The 20,132-nt window shown below is 36.1% G+C and overlaps 1 pseudogene; it reads left to right on the top strand.

The window, feature by feature from the left end:
* The first annotated feature begins 7,467 nt into the window (after nt 1-7,467).
* LOC113108726 (gap junction alpha-5 protein-like) lies at nt 7,468-20,132 on the top strand (annotated as a pseudogene).

Here is a 20,132-nt window from a genome sequence, read left to right as displayed (position 1 = left end):
CATCTAAGTCTTCACCTCCCAGTGATGTGTTTGTTCACATGGAGGGGTATGCATGTTCAGTTTTTTTTGTTGATATTTTCATTTTTGTATCAGATATTCACATTCATGCAGCTGCTTTTGGCCCAGGGACATCATATTAGACGACTTCAAATTGAACTACACAGCACACAGTAAATGCGTCATCTGCATCAGAATGTTATGATTGGCCCAGAGCAGTTAAATAGGCCCAGAATAGATGTTTTACATTAGTGTATTCTGAATTTGTACATGCTCATTCTGGTATTCTTGTTCTGTATTTACACAGAGGAGATTTACAGGTAATTGACGGGAAATGTTTACGACTTATCATACTGGAAAATTGCTGTGAACTAATTAAACAGTATTTTTGAAAAGGTCCTGTGTACACATGGTCTCTTAACGGTAACTTACCAGTAAAATCAGTATGTGTGAAAGGGGCGACTGATTCATTCAAGAGTGAAACCCCACTACTTTCTCCTGTTGGGAGCCAGGGACTGACAATTTAGATTTTACTTCGTTTTCAAATATTTTTGTTTGCAGAGTAAAAACGGATCAAACAAATCTCAATATTGTGTTTAAAATGTAAGTTGCTCATTATTAACTTCTAATTTAACAGTTGAATAAAAGCAATTGTGCTGCTGGTGTTGTATACAGCTCGCTAATATCCGGAAAACAACAGCATTCTGTAATATAGTAATAAAATACAAAACAAAACAAAATAAGAGCAAATAAATAAATAAATAAAAATGTAAGCAAGGAAAATAGCTCTCCATTTCTGATTACTTCATTACTAGAGTAATGTACTAGAGACAAATTCCAGAATAATGTTAGAAACCTCCACTGGGAAAACAGACTCCACGCATGAGAAAGAATGACAGACAGGGAACCCGAGCTGCGGCAGGCATACGTACAAGCAGCTACAAGCTTCCCCTTCCTCAAATTGAAATTCAAAACTTCTAATGAACAAGTGATTTCCTATGGAAGTTACTGTCACAAAGGGTTCAAAAGCACAAACTGCCGAAAAGTGTGGGAGCCGACTATTTAAACCAGTGCTTCAGCATTCTGTTGTTTGAGTCATTCACATTGCATTAATACCAGGGAATTAATAATATTCAGTTCAACTGAGCCAGTTTTAAAATCAAGGCAAGAGAACCAACTCTCTGAAAGTTCTCTTGAGAAAGTTATGACTCACAACACCAATCTATTGTTTTAGAGAATTTGGTTTGGTAAACCAATCAGTAACAAGACACAACATAGCCATTCAAATAGTTTTCCTTATTAAGCTGTGGTATTTAGTCTAAGTTTAACCCTATTCATTTTCATCATTAATTTTGTTTTACCAAAATAACTGAGAAACAATAAAAGTATTGTTTTATTTATTTTTTAATAATATATCTGAAGATGAAATGTTTTTTTTATTATTATTATTATTTATTGTTAGAGATTATATGTGTGTGTGAACCTTGAAAGTACTATTAATGTTTTAAATTTTGCCATCTCCAACAAATCTGAAAAGCGTACAATGATTTAATGCAGCTAATCTTGCAAACTTGGCAAATCAAATGATTATCTAATACACAAACAAGGATATTTTATCAGTCAGTCTATGCCATATCAAGCAGCTTATTATCCAGGTTCCCTTATAGATCTGTGCTGACTGCTGTTCAACAGAAAAAAAGGAAACAGAGATCACCAAGTACAATAAGAGCCACTTGTAAACGGTCAAGAAGTCTGGTTCACATGTGTAAATGTTCTCTAGCCCTGTTATGTACAAACTACTATAAACACACAAGCATATAACATGGCCAGACTTATTTGTGAAGGTCAAAAGAGGAAATGATTGATTGTTCTCTTCAACCTGACAGGAAGCAGACGCTGGACTTCCTGTAAGTGTAGCACTGGTCACTCTAGGGAGCCAATGCTGAGATGCTGTTAAAACAATGGATGAAGCAAAAGATGAGGGGACAAAATGTAGAGAAGGGGGGTGAATGAGGAACAGAATAAACAGGAGAAAGTAGTGAATGGCAACGATGGAGTCAAGGTCTGTGGGAAAACTCTGGATCTTAAAAGATCATAAAAAGCCATAGAATTTTTGTAATTTTAGGTATAAGTGGCTTTTATTGTGGGTTTAATGGTAATGTTCACCCAAAAATGAACAATGAACAACGTGATGCGAATTCGCAGGCCAAGCTTGAACTGTGCTATGCAGTGAAATGTGAAATATCTTTCCACGGAGTTGTGTTTCCGGTCTGATGCATTCACATGCGTATGATTGGAAGTCAATGGAACTAAAAGTTTTGTTAGGCTCTGGCTAAAATCGTGATCCAGGGGGTCCCCCTTACAATGCCCCTCTAGAAGGGTCAAAGGAGTAGTAGAGGATATACAAGGAAAAGAGGCTGATGGCCATTTAGATGCCGAGCTTAAAAATATGATGTCCCACCACTGAACCACTACAGAAAACAATGTTATCAGAGGATGTGACAAACTAACGCCATGAAAAGCACTCTCCATCTTTCCTAAATTTCCCACTCTCTCTCCATTTGTTGTCTTATTTTCTCATTCTTCATTTCTGTTCTCACTATGTCATTCTGTGTCTGTCTTTATAGCTGTTGCAACTTCAAATATTTTTGCTTCAGTTTCACAGAAATAAAATGCAAACAGAAATTTAAAAAAGGTTAAACCTTTATTGGACTATAAATTAAAGTTTATCATCAGGATAAACTAGACATCAGGGCCCGTTCATTTGACATTTAGAATTATGCATTTGGCTTTTATGTAAAGTGACTTACAGTGCATTCAGGGTGGCCTATATATCGTGTCTTTTTGTTTGCTCCTTGGCATTGTTTGTGCCATTCTGATTAAATTAGCTGAACTGACAATGAAATTAGCCAAATTAGCCTACACATGCCTGGAGTCACTGTCTCAAGGTGGCTCCTTTCCTGTGTTTGTCTGAATGGTCGTGTCTGTCCACCGAAATCCATGTTTCAGTTCCAGTGCAGAAAAACAGAGCATCTGCATGTCCAACTTCCTCCTTTCTCTTAGAATAACGTCTGTCAGTCTCCTTCTTTCCTGGGCCGGCTCTGAAAGTGTTGATTGCAGTGTTTTTGTTGGGGTGGAATGTGCTTTTAAAAGTGCTTTTTGCACATCTCTGCTTGCTTTGCCTTAGCTATGTTTCAGTATATCATATATGTAGCATATTTACAGTAAAGGGTACAGAATTTTTGTGTGTGTTTCAGAATAGGTATAGAAGATCTGAGATACACTTTGGAAATTGTTTTCTAATTATGTGATCCATGATTGTTTTGATAAGCAAATGTGTAAATGCGTATATGCAATTTTGCAGCAGTTGTACATTTTTTTCAGTTATGAGACATATAATATGCATATGTAAGTTGCTTAGTTGTTGATTCTGGCTGTTTCTCTCTCTTCACACACACATACTGAAACCAGGATTATTTTTTCTAGTTAAGGCAAAAAGATAAATGTCAAGAGATGGCAGGAGGCTCTGGGATTTAAACAGGGCATAGAAGGCATCCGTGGCACTCTCTTTTCTTCATGATTTTGTCTGTGCATGTTTAATGTTCATTTAAGACTGAAAGGGAGCCATATTCCACCAAGGTTATTTCAGTATAAAAAAGTAATCCAAAACTTAATTCTAAACTGTGAGGACATTAGTGAAAAATATGGTAAAATAACTATTTCTATTTCAAATAATTGTTGTTCTTTTTAATTTTCCATTCATAAAAACAGAAAGAAATGCATTACAGTTTCTACTATTAACTGTTTTTCAGCTTTGAAAATAATGAGAACTCTTTCTTGGGCATGCAATCGGCAAATTAGAATGATATTTAGATGATCACGTGACACTGAAGACTGGAATAATGTTGGAGGAAATTCCAAGTTATTTTAATTGATGACTAATGTGGTTTATTCTGTTAAATGGATGCTGACATTGTCTGAAATACATGATTATTCGTTATAGTATAAACTAAATACAAAATTCACAATATCGAGGGTCAGAATTAAGAGCAGTCATGAATTGGAGACCTAATGAAGATGTTACACTCTATTTGTAACCTATTCTTATGGTGCGTCACTAACCTAATCCTCAGTGCCATCACCAGACTGATGATAACTGTTGCATGTCGAACCGATGTCTGGAGAATTTCTGTGAGCATCATTAAAATGGGTCACACGAGCATATGACGTAGATATTGTTTTGTTCCACTCGCCAACATCCACCAATCATTTTTTCTACAAACAGGGTGACTGAGACAAAAGTCATGAGGGCATTATGTGTGCATGTGTAACAGGTATAGATTTGTTATATTTCACAATTGTGCTGATTTGTTCTTTTTATGAAGAACACAATATGTGCATCTAATGCATCTGTTTTATGTTTCAGTCTCTTAAATATATTGACACAATTTCTGTACACCCCTTATATTTATGTCCTTTGTTAACTGTCCCTCGTCACTTTTGGGGTTTCTCAAGAAAGCTTTCCATTTGCTTGTTTTTCCTTGCTTTCTATTTCTCTATGGCTCTTAATAAGTGAGTGATCTGTTAATTACAAAAACATCATCAGCCCTTTGTAATCTTTGGTGTGCCTTACACCAAATTACCATCATTGTGCACATTATGCTGTACACACACACACACACACACACACACACACACACACAGAGACACAAACACACATGCACCCAGCTGTGAGAAGTACTCAAATACCACACACACACACACACACACACACACACACAGACAGACACGTGCACACAAACATAAACACACACAGCCCCTTAAGCAAGGAGGAATGAAACCTAAAAGATTGCCATTATATAAAGCTGACATACATCTTCTGGCTCTCAGCCGATGAGCAGCAGAAGCAATGAAAGAGAAGTGAAGAGAGAGAGGGGTTATAGCTCAGGCTTCTGTTTAAATTAGTCTCCGTAAAGTTGGTTAAATTTAATTCTCCCTTGGATACAGTAGCCTAACAAGACTAAGTGATGGGGAGAGAAAAGGAGACCTGAATGAAGAAGAAAAAGGGATCATGTAATCAGGTACAAGATTTTATTATCCTATATGTAGTGTACTGATACAATCATTGTTGTTACTTTGAATTGTAATGCATCGTATTGTTCAGCTCATGAAGAAAAACTACTACACTTGTACATTTTCTGTAGATAATGTGAGTGTTAAACTCACAAGCAGGATGTTATGATGTCGTGGTAATTGCCAGAGTGTTGCTATATAACTCAATGCCCATTTTGTGAGTTATAGGTGCCAATAATTTCAGCTTTAGTTGTCATAATTTGCCAACCTATGCATCTACCTACATTTTACACCTCCAAAAACATCTACAACTCCAAAAAGTTCACACACAATTTACTTTGTGAGGCTCCTTGCACAATAATATGACCTCAAAACACTTTTTGTATGTTTTAAAAATCAGTATGTTTTGACATTTACATCACATATCCATCTCCGTATGCATAACTTTTCTGATGTAGTAAACTTGCTCAGTAGCTCACCTGTGCAGTGGAGTGCTTGTGAATAAGTCCTGTGAAACACGTGTCATGATAAAATACACTTTTGGTTGATTTGTCGGAGGGCTTAGTGTAGGTGGAAATAGTATGTTGTTTTGCAAACACAATAAGAGTATTAACCTTTTAGTGCCATGCGCTGAACATTTAATGCCCCAATTACTGCAATATGTACAACAACCAAAAAATTAAATGATAATCTGTTTCAGTTGATTTTAGTTTAAAAAAAAAGAATAAAGCATTCAAACATTCTTAAAAAAAACCTGTTGTTATTTACCCACACTCAAGACCCTTTTCCCCCTTTTAATATGAAATTTAAAATGTTGTAAAATATCACACTGTGATAACTGATTCAGTTGAAATGTCCCTTATATATGAAATAATAATTTTGATTTGATTTAACTAGTGTGCTTTTGCATTGTAAATAAAAACTGCACTGAGCTATTACAACTAGGGATGCACCGAAATTTCGGCCACCGAAAATTTTCGGCCGAAAATGGCCTTTTCGGTTTTCGGCCGATAGACTTTTATCACCGAAACAACACGCCGAAATGTTGTGATGACGCAAACAGAAACCGCGACCTGCACGTGCACCTGCATAGCAAAGACCACGAGCTCCCCGCGACATTCACTTAACACCAGTGAGAACATTCTCTCTCTTCTTATTCCTTTATTCGCAGCACTAAAGCGTCTCCTAACAAAGAGATTAAGACGGACCACGAAGTAAAAACAAAGAAAAGTACAGTCCTATAGAGTCTGTTAGCACACTTCTCACCGAGATCTTTTCGGATCCTCTGCACTTCATCGCGAATGTGCTTGATCCGCGTTATAAAGATCATTACTTGGATGCGGAAATAAGGCAGCGCGCACGAGAAATGATCCAGGCCGCGCTGGATGCGGAGAACCCGCGTGGAGACGGAGAAGCGCCAAGTGCAGGAGCTCAACTGCTTAACAGCTAGATGGTTATCTGTCTGAAGTCCCCATCCCCAGAAGTGATAACAGTCTTGCCAACTGGAGAAGTAATGCACTTTCTAGTGCTACAGAGAAAAATTTCAAATGCACTTCACCTAAATGCACTTTGTTTTTATGAGAGAACTGTTCATTTTAAAACCTTTCTGCAGGCCAGTAGGCCTGTACATTATTATTAAATATACACATGAGTGGGATAAATGTTTAGTTTGAATTTTATTTTATACTGTGCATTGTTGCAATGTGCTTAATAAATATTTGCATCATTTGTAATTATGTATTTTTATGTTTTTTTAAAATAAATTATGTAATTGTAATTATCTTTGAAACTTTAATATTAATTTATGCAATTGCAATGTCTTAATTTTAGTAAAGTTAGTACACGGTCATAGCAATAAATGCAATAGTACTAATAATTGGCATAATTTCTTTCGGTGTTTCGGTTTCGGTTTTCGGCCTTGGTTTTCTCTTTTTCGGTTTTCGGTTTCGGCCAAGAATTTTCATTTCGGTGCATCCCTAACACAACCTCATGCAATTATAAATATAGAGAAAGAGGGAGAGAACTACTTGTTAAAATGGAAGTCATAGTTTACATGTGGAAGTGCATGTGTGGTGCGATATCTTTGTGTGGTTGTTGCATGAAAGGGTCAGGACAGGGGGTAAAACTTCAAACTTCAACAAACACATAAAGTGACACGAGCACAAGGCATCACATCCCATCACCAACACACAGCCTGAGAAGAACAGCCATTGTGTTCTATTACAATCTGACTTCCTCTCTTTACCCTGTGGTATTCTTCTCACCAGAACAGAGTGCCACCAAGTGCATTCTCATGGGGGAGCAGGTGGGGTGGTTTAGATTGGGATGGGTGGGGTGGGGGGGTCAACTAGAGAGAGAGAGAGAGGGCGGGATGGAGGAAGAGAGGGGGAGGAGGGAAAGGAAGAGTGGAGGGGATTTGAAACACTCCCTGAGATGGCCCAGTATTTCTCAGAGTGTCCCACGCTTGTGCTTTATTCCCACAGTGAGACGGGCACAAAGGTGCCTGTGCTGTATATGAACTCCAGAAATTGCTCAAGTGTTTTCTATAGAGCTACATTGCCATTTTTTTCCATTGCTCAGTATATCCCCACTGTCATACAGACAGAGCTGCATCCACAGGAGCGCCGGGCCACAGAATAACAGCCCACTCATTCATCTGAAGAGGACAAGACCACAGAAGACTCAACCAAAGACAGTCTCAGAAGTCAGACAGGTAATTCACTTTTATGCATCACTTTAATCATTTCTTTTTTTTTCCATTATTTTCTTTATTTCCATTATTTTGAGGTTTAATGCAGAATTTTGTAAAACAAAAAAAACAAACAGAGATCCTTTGGTACTTTTATTATTTAATGTTAAAATATTGATATTTAAAATAATATTTAAATATTAAATTATTTATTAAATAATTTTTAGACATTGTACAATGTATTGTTGTATTAGTTGATTTGATTTTTGTTATTTATATAATATTTAAATATTTTGTAATTATATTTAGAATATTTAAAAATTTATTAATGGATTTTTTTTTTTTTACATTTTAATGTTTCCTTTTTTATTTAGAGATTTTTCTATGTCATTTCTTTTTTTTTATTCATTTTACAATGTCACAAATAAGAATTCTGAATCAAATCTCATTTCACATTATGACATCACGTTGGATTATATTTCTTTGGTACTTTGGCCAAAGACTATTTTAATAAGTAGAAAAGCGAATTAGATCACCTGTGCTGTGATTGGTGTATTAGTTTAACTTATATAAATAGATAATTCTCAACTTAACCTAGAATTACAAATGTATTAATATTAAATTAAATATCAAACCAAGTTGCAACTACAAACAAATGATGCTAGAATTTAGAAAAAAACAATTTCCGACCTAATCCCCTCATTTTTGTTAAAAATCCAACCTTTTTTTATTTTGTGAAATATTTTGCTTAAAAGTTGAAAATTCTGTTGGTCTTATTGTTTTTGTTTCTTTATGCAGTGGCATTCATACCTTTATACAAAGTGGCTTGAGTGTCCAAATACATTTTAAGAGTCGTCACTGTATGTTAAATATATCCTATATCTTTCATTTCCCAATAACAAAGTACAAAAGCCCTGTATGTGATGTGAAGTGGTGTCTGTCTTGATTAATAAGACCAGTCAGTACAGTTGCTTTGACTGTGAAGAGAGAAACAGAACCACCATGTAAGGAAACACATCACCCTGTTAGCAGCCTGACAAGCAGAGAAAGGATTGCCTTCATGACCCATATGAGGGATCTCACTGGATGGCAGGTGTTGATATGTGGGGGTGTCTTTTTATAATGGGGTTCTGCAATGGGCTGAGTAAGCGAGGGGTATTCTCACTTCATATGGCTAACCTCAGCATCTCATCCTTGACCTCTCCATCCATTAAAGTGGTCTGTGTCAGTCCTGGAATGCCTGGCTTAAACAGTTGTTCTGTCCTTTGTTGTTTAAAGCATGCATTTAGCATTAGTATGCACGTTCAAGTCCAGTAACACAAGTGCATATACACATTTAGACTTCAACTGGAAATGATGACAGCTTTCTTTGTCCAGTAATTGTGACTTCACAGTGTACATGGATATTTAATTAGGTAATCGCAGAGCTAGGTTATGACTGGTTGTAACGTTTTTAACAAAAAAAATTCAATCTGTTTTTTAATTTAATCAATCAAAAAGACAGTAAATACAATAATATCTTGAAATATTGTTACAATGAAGTAGCTGTTTTTCTGTTTTAATATGTTTTAAAATTTCATTTATTCCTGTGATGGAAAGCTGAGTTTTCAACAGCCATTACTTTAGCCTTCAGTGTCACGTGATCCTTCAGAAATCATTATTTCTAATAGAGTCTGAGCCCAAGAAATATTTCTTCTTATTATTAATGTTGAAAACAGTTGTTCTGCTTTTTCAGGCTTCTTTGATGAATAGTTTAAAAGAACAGCATTTATTTGAAACAGAATTTTTTTTAACCTTATACATTTTTTACCTTTTAGAGCAATATCATGTGTCCTTGCTGAATAAAAGTATTATTTTTTCAAAAGCAACAACAAAAAATGTTGTTGACCCCAAACTTTTAAACTGCTTATATCTGGCAATAGCTTCATCATTTATTCATATATGCAATTTTTATGATGCCTCTTGTTTAAAAAAAAAAAAAAAAGGTAAACATCATGCAGATTCTGCAGAGGATAAACTTAGAACTATATTGTCCAAAGTGTTTGCCTTTGTGTCTTGCCTAGTTTACATCTCTGGTATATTGGGACAAAGATATGACTACAGTCTGTGGTGTCATGCTAATTCTGTTAGTCCCTGACATCAGGTTGAGGGGAAAGGGCTTAAATAAATATTTATTCAGAGTTATGGGGGCAGCCGCATGCGTGGGCATTGCAGAGCCTCTTATGGTGTGAGTATCAGTGTGCCCGCAGCAACACGATCACTTTGAGAAAAAGCAGTATGCCATCACTTGCCAATAGTGCCTGGCACCTTTGTGAAGTGCTACTAGAATGTTTCAAAGGCGTTGTGGCAATGTTCCCAGCTTGTTAAACTGATGCAAATGGGAGTGCGAGGCTGCATGTTATTCTAAGTTTATTTTTGTTATTGAATGTTTGACAGTGGCTTACAGTCATAAAGAATAGACAAAGAATCCTTGAGGGCTAAGGGAAGCTCTGATGATTCCTAACAAACAATTTAAAAGAAGCTTAAGAAGAGTTCAGAAAATCTATCTATCTATCTATCTATCTATCTATCTATCTATCTATCTATCTATCTATCTATCTATCTATCTATCTATCTATCTATCTATCTATCTATCTTATTTGCATAAATTATGACATTATTAATATATTAATTAGCAGGAGCAAAAATATTAAATATTAATAATAAATTAATAAATACATATTAATATCAAATTACAGATACATTGGTTTTGTGTATTGAGGGGTAAATGTCTCTGTATTTAACCTGCTTACAATAGTGTGTGAGTAGATACATTAAAGGTCCTTTAAGGTCAATGACCAATGTCACCTCTTTCCTTTCACAAACAGAAAATCATATGAGAGTAGGTGAAAGTTCTTCCTGTTTGTCATTCATCTCACCAACCCGTGTATGCGCTCTGAAGTCCCATTGTTTGCTATCTTCAAGAAATACAGCGATCTTTCACCTCTAATAATACCTCAAGATAAGAGTTTTTTGGTTTTATGATTTTGTGCGTTAACCAGATGCAAAATAATCCGCACAAATGAACTCTTATCTCGTGTCATTCTTTTGCTCTGTTTGGGAATGAAAACACCCTTGCACTTGTAGACCCTAAGAGACTTGTTTCCCTTAAAGTAGCAAGTCTGGAGGAAATCATATTGTTTGAAATTGCTTCCTAAGAGAAGAAGAAAAGGAAGATGGAAAAAAAAGGAAAATGGAGAGACAGAATGAAAAAGAGAGAGCACTCTGGCGACAGAGATCGCCCAGTCAGTGTGACTCAGATGGATATATCCGTCCTCATTCTGTGTGTGTTTTTTTTTTTAATGATTAAGATTCCGTTCCCACCGATGCCATTCTGAACAGCCTTTGCCAACATAACACATGCACCCGACTTTACAGAGTTCCCGTAGCTGATGAAATTATGAAAATTTTATCTTAAAATAAAATCTATGAAGTTCGTAAGAATATCAAATATATTCTTAAGAACATCTTAAGAAAAAATATAAGAATATTCTTGAGAAGAATTTTTGGGAATACATAATATTCTTAATTTTTTTCTTAAGTTAACAAATAAGAAGAAAATGGCAGTTGATAAGAAATTTCTTATTAAGAATGTTTCCTGAATCCAGCCCCTGGGGAAAGACTGTGCCACTGCCACATAAAAAACACCTTTGAGATGGCATGCATTAGCAACATCATAACTGAACAAGAAACGCTGAATTTCTTAGGAACCAGAGTGCACAATTGGCAAATTTGCATATTCTAGTATAAAAGAAAAGAAAGTAAGACAAACAAGCACTATAAATGCTAGAAGAAAGTGTTATTCATAAAGCCTGTGCTTTGCTGCACACAAAGTCAAAGGGATAGTTCACCCAAAAATTTAAATGATGTCATTAAGTACTCACCCTCATATTGTTGCAAATTCTTTAAGGTGCCATAGAATGCAAAAATCACTTTTATAAGGTGTTTGAACACAGTTGTGTGGCCACATTGTGTGAAAACAACCAGCCTAATAGTAAACAACCAGCCTAATAGTAAAAATCCACCCATTCACTGTTTTATAATCCCAGTAAATCATAAACAGTCGAGCAATTCCAAATTTCTCACTACGATGACATCATACTCTGGAAAGTCCCGCCCATTTGTGACGCTCTCTGCCCTATTAGCATATACACAGCCCTGAGTGAAAAGCAGCAGTCAACCATTACTGTTCTCTTGCTGTAGCTGTTGGAGGTACAATTTCAGTGCCAAAGAGCCATTACAAGTGTCTTGTGTTGGGATGCACACACCGACATAGCAGTCTCCATAGACTGTTGAGGACATGGTGGTGAAATTTCATTTTTGAAGGAAATAAAAAAAAAAAACTGAAAAGTCCTAACAAAGTTTTACAAAGATTGCTTCTGAAAGAGGGACAGACAAAGTAAGCATCACACATCATATTTTGTTTTCCAAAAGAGCTTCTTGGCTCTCTGTAAGGCTAATGTTGCTAAAGCTACCATTTTCTCTGCCTGTTTTCATAATTCAGCCTACACCTGCTACCAGAATGATCGTGAATAGGAATGTGGTAGTTAAAAATCACATTTAGAAGCAATGTGAGGTTAGTAACATGGTCACCACCAGTTACTTGTATCAGCAGTATGCCCACGAGCATGAGCTCTTGAAGCTTCGCACTCATCTGAAAAGTGAGGCGGGAGCACCAGCTTGTTTTCATTTAAAAGGGACAAACACAAAAACAGCGCATTTTGGCTCATACCCTAAAAGTGACAATTTCAACAAGCTATAAAAAATGATCTGTGGGGTATTTGAAGATAAGACCTCACATACACATTCTGGGGACATTAGGGAACAATTTAAAATATTGAATCAATGCATTTTATGGCACCTTCATCTTCAGAACACAAATTAAGATATTTTCAGTGAAATCTGAGAGCTTTCTGACCATCCAGCAACGCAACTACCACATACAAGGCCCAAAAAGAATAAATAGTCCATGTGGCATTAGTTAAATTAGTAAAATTAACCAAAATTTTAAGAAGCTACGAAAAACAATTTGTGTGCAAAGAAATCAACATTCATATTCAACAATTTATTTATTCAACAATTTATTTTCTTCCATGTCCATTTCCATTGCACATTCACAAGAGTAACACAATGCATGCATGTGGTGCTGCTGACGTAGAAATCAAATGCACTGTTTCTTGTTTGCAAGCAGAGGAATGCACACGCATGTGGTGTAATTCTGATGTGAACTTGTGTTGAATTCTGACACAGAAGAAAATAAATAGTTGAATAAAGTCGTTATTTTTATTTTCTTTGCACACAAAAAGTATTCTCATATCTTCGTAAAATTAGGGTTGAACCACTGTCACATGGACTATTTTAACGATATCCTTACTACCTTTCTTTGCCTTGAACGTGGTATTCCTTGCTGTCTATGGAGGATCAGAAAGCTTTTGGATTTCATCAAAAAAAATTTGGGTGAACCAACCCCTTTAAGACAGCAATTTCCTCTTTGCGTTTGATAAATTTTCATAATTAGATTTGACACATAGTAAGATTTCATTGTTCAGTCAGCTGTTCACTGCCCTATTCTTGAGTAGCTATTTTAAAGAACAGGACCCTGCCATGCACAGGAAATTATCAGGTTAAAATTAATGTCTCAAGTACATTTGGGACAATTTAACAAAAAATACTAAGGAATATACATTTTCAGCTATATATTTCCCAAAAGATAAAAGAAAAAATTCAAGATGATAAAAAGTAATAATAAAATCAGCATATACATTAAAGTGAGTGCAACAAAATAGGCTGCTTTATACTATAAACTCCAGTTATTTCCTTAGTGCCCACTTCTTTAATTTTCTCACTAAATACTAATCAGACAATCTGACTATTTTAAATCTGCTCAAAAAGTAGGAGGGCCTCTGCTCAAAACTGTCTGACCTTATTTGGACAGTACTAGCAAAACAGGGTTTGGTACAGGATGGGTGTGAGAGCAGAGACAGGCACAGACACATACACACACATACACTTTAAAAGTGAACTCTCTAGTGTGGCCGCAGTTGTGCTTCATTAAACATTTGAGGTTTAATGGGTATTTGAGTGACAACATCCTGTAAATAGCATTAAATCGAAAGCCCTTTCCGAGGTAACCTTAACTGGTGCTAAAGAAAACAACTAAAACAGGCACATGCAGACCCAAAGAAAAGAAGATCAATATGTGTGTCAGAGCAAAAGACACAACACACTTTCTCATTGTTCTCACACCTTTTAAGCATTTAGATCAACTGTATCAATTTCTTTTAGAATTAACTAATCAATTAAGAGATAAACAAGATGCTTTGCGGAATTAGTGAACTATTTAAAGGGAGATTGACGTGGCTGGACTGGCATTTATGGAAATGGGACAGTGCTCACTGATGATATTTTGGGAAGCAGAGCAACACTGGACAGTGTTAATGATAGTGTCTATGATTAATACACCTGAGCTCATGTTTGACAGCTTTACAGAAACAGAGAGGAAACTTTTGAAGGAGTTTATTTACTTTAAGTAATATAGAATATACAGTACTATAAAAAGCATCTATTTAGGAAAGTTTTTATTTTTGTTCTCCCAAAATATCTAAAAAATAATGGTGAAAAAAAGCTTAAGAAAATTTGATTTCAAGATAGATAGATAGATAGATAGATAGATAGATAGATAGATAGATAGATAGATAGATAGATAGATAGATAGATAGATAGATAGATAGATAGATAGATAGATAGATAGATAGATAGATCTGCCACAGTTGTCTGAACTTGGAACATTGACATGTTGTTTGATTTGTCTCTGTGTTGAGAGGTTCAGTTAGTCCATGCAGCATCATCACTCATACAGAAACAAAAACAGGAGCACAAAGGCTGGCACACATGATATAGCTGACAGACATCTGTATTGTGGTAAAATGATCACTCTATCTAGGCCTGGACAGGGTCATTCAGAGTGGCAGTTCTCCGGGCCCTTGGCATCACCTTGCCCTGACCTACCCTGCCAAGACCACTGTTCCCATCCTACCCCCAAAAATGGGGCAGGCCAGACTAAAATTAGAACGGTGGTCTCCTCTCAGGCTCTATACTGTAAATATACAATACATGACGCACAGCATGTGAAACCTCTGAAAATGTTTAAGTGGATCACAAGAACAGTCTTTCTAGATTTGGCAGCGAGCACATTTTTCACAAAAAGAAGTTTGATGGGTTTTTAATAATAAACTAATAGATAGCAATATCATTTCTCATTCAGTTTCATACACTTGTCTATTGTTTAATCTAACTCATCTTAATGGTCAGTCAGTGAATCATTTGTTGACAATCAAATGTAAGGAATTTTTGTTTGTTTGTTTTTTGCACTATAAGTGATTTATCATAGATGATAACCACTATTTTGTACATGTGTGTGTGTTGTTCATGTAAACCCTTTGTTATGGGACAAAATGTCTATGAGAAATACAATTTTTTGTAAGGGTAGGTTTAGGAGTAGGGTTAGTGTAGGGGCATAGAATTTACAGTTTGTACAGCATGCTCTAAAACACATTAATCCTATGGAATGTCACAATAATTATAGGAATACCTGTGTGTGTGTGTGTGTGTGTACCTAGTACTTACCTATATTTTGGGGACAAACTATGACACATGGACACACACGCACACACACACACAACTTTGAGGATGTCCTCATTTGTAAAACTATGTGTTTTGCCATTTGTGAACATACAGCGGGAAACAAGAGAGAGGAGCTAGAAAGATCAGAGATGTATCAGAAGAAGGGAGACAGATGGCATCAAATACAGCATTTTACATTACATAATGCTATGTGATACTTTACACAGAGGCCTTACTATGCTAGAGACTGCACATTACTATAACACAACTGGAAAGTGCAGTTACAGGATTGATTCAGTTATATGTCATACTGTATTGCCAGTAAAATCTGTTCTAGCACAAAACCTTATGGCCATGTCATACCTTCATAACACCTTTTGATACAGTAACACACTGTATGAATACTTTAACAAAAATTATGGATTTTATGAGATTTATGCAAGCTAGGTAATGTAAGTATATTTTCTGACATGGCATTTATTGTCTGTATTACTGTAATTAATTGATCAAGGTGGTTTGAAAGATGTATCTTGCATTGTTTGCTCTTGAATGAACTGATTATTAAAATAACTAAATTGAAAGTAGCCTAGATCATATTGTTGTGTTTTGATGATGAAATCAAATGTTCTCAATATATATGTACAATAATCTTATGTTTTGAAAGAATGATTGAGTGGATGGAAATATGTATAACTGTAATGAAATTATGAGATTAGATTTTAGAAAGAATGACGAACGATGTTAAAATTGTGATCTGTTTGGATTTTTGTACTAAGAGTTCTGAAAAAATACACCTTACTTGTGAAAATAGTACCAAAGCGAATAAAAAAAAAAACTGTAGCAACATGACTTAAACTAACAGAACAGCGCCATCTACAGACTTAACAATTAGACATAGAGAGCCCCATTGCATCAAACATCTACTCACATAAGCGTTGAACTCCATTTTTCACTTAGTCCCTGCGGGAAATGTACATCCCTGTTGATTTGTCTCACTTAAATGAGGTTTCTTGTGAGGATTCCTCATTAATTTGGACTTCATCCATTTTGACTAAATCCAACTAAAGTTTCTCTCTACCTTATAATCACATTAGGCTTGATGTCGCAATACAATTAGTCTAAAAGTTGACGGTACAGGCCTGTATGGTTACTGCTCACTTTGATACAGAGACTTTTTTGATGTCAGGATTTAAAATAAGATTACTTGTAAATAATAAAAAGCACGATTTTCTTGGAAAGAGACCAATTTTGCTATATCCTGGTGCCTTTCTCATTAGAATTTTAAATGGTAGCAAACAACATTGTGTCACTTGAATATCCATTCTTATTGGTCAGTTTGTATGTGCGTGGATTACAGATTTTTTTTTTCACCCCTCACAAACAAAATCTTTACGTACGATGTCACACAATTTCTGAAACTTAACACTCAATCACCCAAACCACACAACAAATCTGCAAAACCATACGCTAATTATCGACCTTTGACTCAGTTTTCAATTTCATAAAGCACTTTTTGCAAAACGCAACACACAATTCTGTAACACTAATTTTAACAGGACCTAATATTATGGCAAATGTTGATTTCTTGAGATGTGTTTGTGCTATTTTGAATGCAGTGCTTTATTTTGTAAAAAAAAAAAAAAAAAAAGATTTTTTTAATTTTGTGTGTGCAATTCTTGGATTTGTGTTTTAAGTTTTGAAAGAAAAAGAGGCAAAGTTTTGAAAATGTATGTAAGCATTTGAAAAAACTGTAAAACTCCACTGGTCGACCGTGTGCATAATAATAATAATAATAATAATAATATAATAGTAAACATGTGCATCTGAATTTTATTTGTGGGCTAACTGATTTAAACAAAAGTAAAATTTATCAACTTTGTTGTTACGTTCTTTTGAAATGCATTTTTGAAGAGACTCAGCCTTCCTTGTTATCATATATTCAGCAGCAATACTTATCCATCAATCACCCATACACATTAAATAGGTTTCAAATGTTGCTACCATGACACCATTTCATGGGTCAATATCAGTGTTGATTTACCTTTTTTGCTCTCTCTTAGCATTGGTGTGGAGTGATGGGGGACTGGAGTCTCTTGGGTAATTTTCTGGAAGAGGTGCAGGAGCACTCCACATCAGTGGGGAAGGTGTGGTTGACCGTGCTGTTCATCTTCCGTATCCTGGTGCTGGGCACAGCGGCGGAATCATCATGGGGCGACGAGCAGTCCGACTTCATGTGTGACACACTACAACCCGGTTGCACCAACGTCTGTTATGACCGAGCTTTCCCCATTGCCCATATCCGCTATTGGGTGCTGCAGATTGTCTTCGTATCAACACCGTCCCTCATCTACATGGGCCACGCCATGCACATCGTCCGCATGGAGGAGAAGCGGAAACAGAGGGAGCAGGAGGAGAAGGGTGAGGACGGCAATGGAGAGAAGCAATATTTGGAACAGAAAGAAAAAGGCTGATGATACAAAGACAACGTTTCGCCTAAAGGGTGCGCTGCTACGGACGTACGTCCTGAGTATTGTGATCCGCTTGATCATGGAAGTGACCTTCATTGTTATCCAGTACATGATGTATGGAATCTTCCTGAATGCTCTGTATCCTTGTGACATGTCACCTTGTCCCAACCGTGTGAATTGTTACATGTCCCGTCCAACTGAGAAAAACGTCTTTATTGTGTTTATGCTGGTGGTGGCGGCTGTTTCACTGCTTCTGAGCGTGCTAGAACTGTACCACCTTGCATGGAAACAGTGCAAGCAATGCCTTCGAAAATATGCTGACAAACACGCCAATGATGTCAATGGCAAAAACACCAAAGTTGGTTCTTTAGTCCTACACAGCAAGACAAGTATTCCAATAGATCTGCCTGAGAAGACTCAGCCACATCCCTCCCAAACCTGCACCCCACCCCCAGATTTCAACCAGTGCCTAGCATCAAGCCCAGGTCCAACATCACCCCCGCATCTTCATCACCACCATCTTCAGAACATCCACAAAACCTGCCAGCCCTTCACCAACCGCCTGGCTCACCAGCAGAACTCCGTCAACATGGCCACAGAGCGAGATCATCACAGCCACAGTGATCTTCAGCCAGCTGTGGACTTCCTGCAGATGAGCTACGAGAGCCCTGAGGTTCGAGTCCCGGGTGAGATGACACCCAGTGCCCCCTCCACACCATCCTCCCAACCAGGCTGCTTCAAAGACAAGCGCCGACTTAGCAAGACTAGTGGTACTAGTAGTAACCGAGTCAGACCAGGTGATCTGGCTGTGTAGGTTGGGTTAAAGGACCGTCCTGGAGGATTAAGAAGCTGGGAGTGTGAACTAGCCTTAAGATGAGAGATATTGACACAAGGGGTGTGCATTATTGTGTGTGTATGAGTATTTTTGTGTGTTGGTATGTTACATGGGATATTTCACTTATTTGTGATGAGAAAGGCTTAAATATCAGCATGAATCAGAGGATAATGGGAAAGTGTAGGGCAGAGAATCTGTATCAGAGCATTTAATATGGTTTCATTGAAACTGTTGTCGTAAGTGTATGTAGATTTTTATAGGGTGGATCAAAAAGTCTGAATAAAAGGGTGTTGATATATTTAGATGAATGGATGGATGGATGGAAGATGGAAGGACTACTAAAATAACTTTGCAACATTTACAAGAGAGTACAGGGTAGTTTTGCACACTGATTCATATTGTTTCATATTGAAGAATCATTTTTATTTTTTATTTTTGTTTTGCAATTCAACACTCAAATCAAACACATTTTGAGCCAGAAAGCAATAAAGCACTTATACCTTAGAAAAGATCATTGTAAAAAAAAGTAAGTATTAAATGAACAGGAAAAAAAAAACATGCCCTGCTGTATGTGTGATCATTTTATTAAGGTTACAGGCTACAGAATTTATCTGATTATTCTACAGTTTTACAAAAATATATGTGAAATAAATAACAGAATAATATGAAGTATCCTGATACTTTTTATATTTTTATCAAACTATCATTGATGTAAATATGTGTGAATTATTAACAAACAACTTATTTGTTACAGTAGTGAGCCTATAATGAGATATCACAACGGAGGAACTTTCAAATCAGTTTGATATTCAGTTGATATTAAAGATTTGGCAAAGGTATTTTTTTTATAAAAGCATACAAACTGTAGGCCAAGATAAAGTGCCTTGAAAAGAACAGATCAAAAAGAAAAGACGACAAGAGCAATCACAGCTTAATAAAATATCATCATTTGATATAGCTTACACAATTGCATTAATAGTCTGAATAGAATTATTTTTATTAATGGTAAGCAGGGTTTGTATTTATCAAAGCATGCACTTTATTGATGTCTGCAATAGGTATGTCCTCTAATGTCATCAAATCTCAATAAGTGTCAATGAAATTATCTGTCAGTGTTCCATTCAGAAAGATGATTTATTGTCACTCACCTTTTGAAACATTGTTTAGTCTTCAGATGTAGTCATCTCTATTTCATTTTATGTAATACTTAATCTTGTATTAGTGTATGAATTTTTTACAATTAAAAACTATTTTATGACAAATGTATGACAGATGACTAGAGCTGGTCTAGGAAATCCTTCTTTCACAATTAATGACATCTAAGCTTTATTTCACTTCATTTTGTTTTTTATTTGATTGCGGTCACACGGTGTGTCCTCTGATCTGTTTACAGTACACAATAAAAATA

This window comes from Carassius auratus, chromosome 9 (assembly GCF_003368295.1).
Source record: "Carassius auratus strain Wakin chromosome 9, ASM336829v1, whole genome shotgun sequence".
NCBI classification, from domain to species: Eukaryota; Metazoa; Chordata; class Actinopteri; order Cypriniformes; family Cyprinidae; genus Carassius; species Carassius auratus.
The sequence above is the reverse complement of the archived record's forward strand: the minus strand, read 5'-3'. Positions and strand labels throughout refer to the sequence as shown.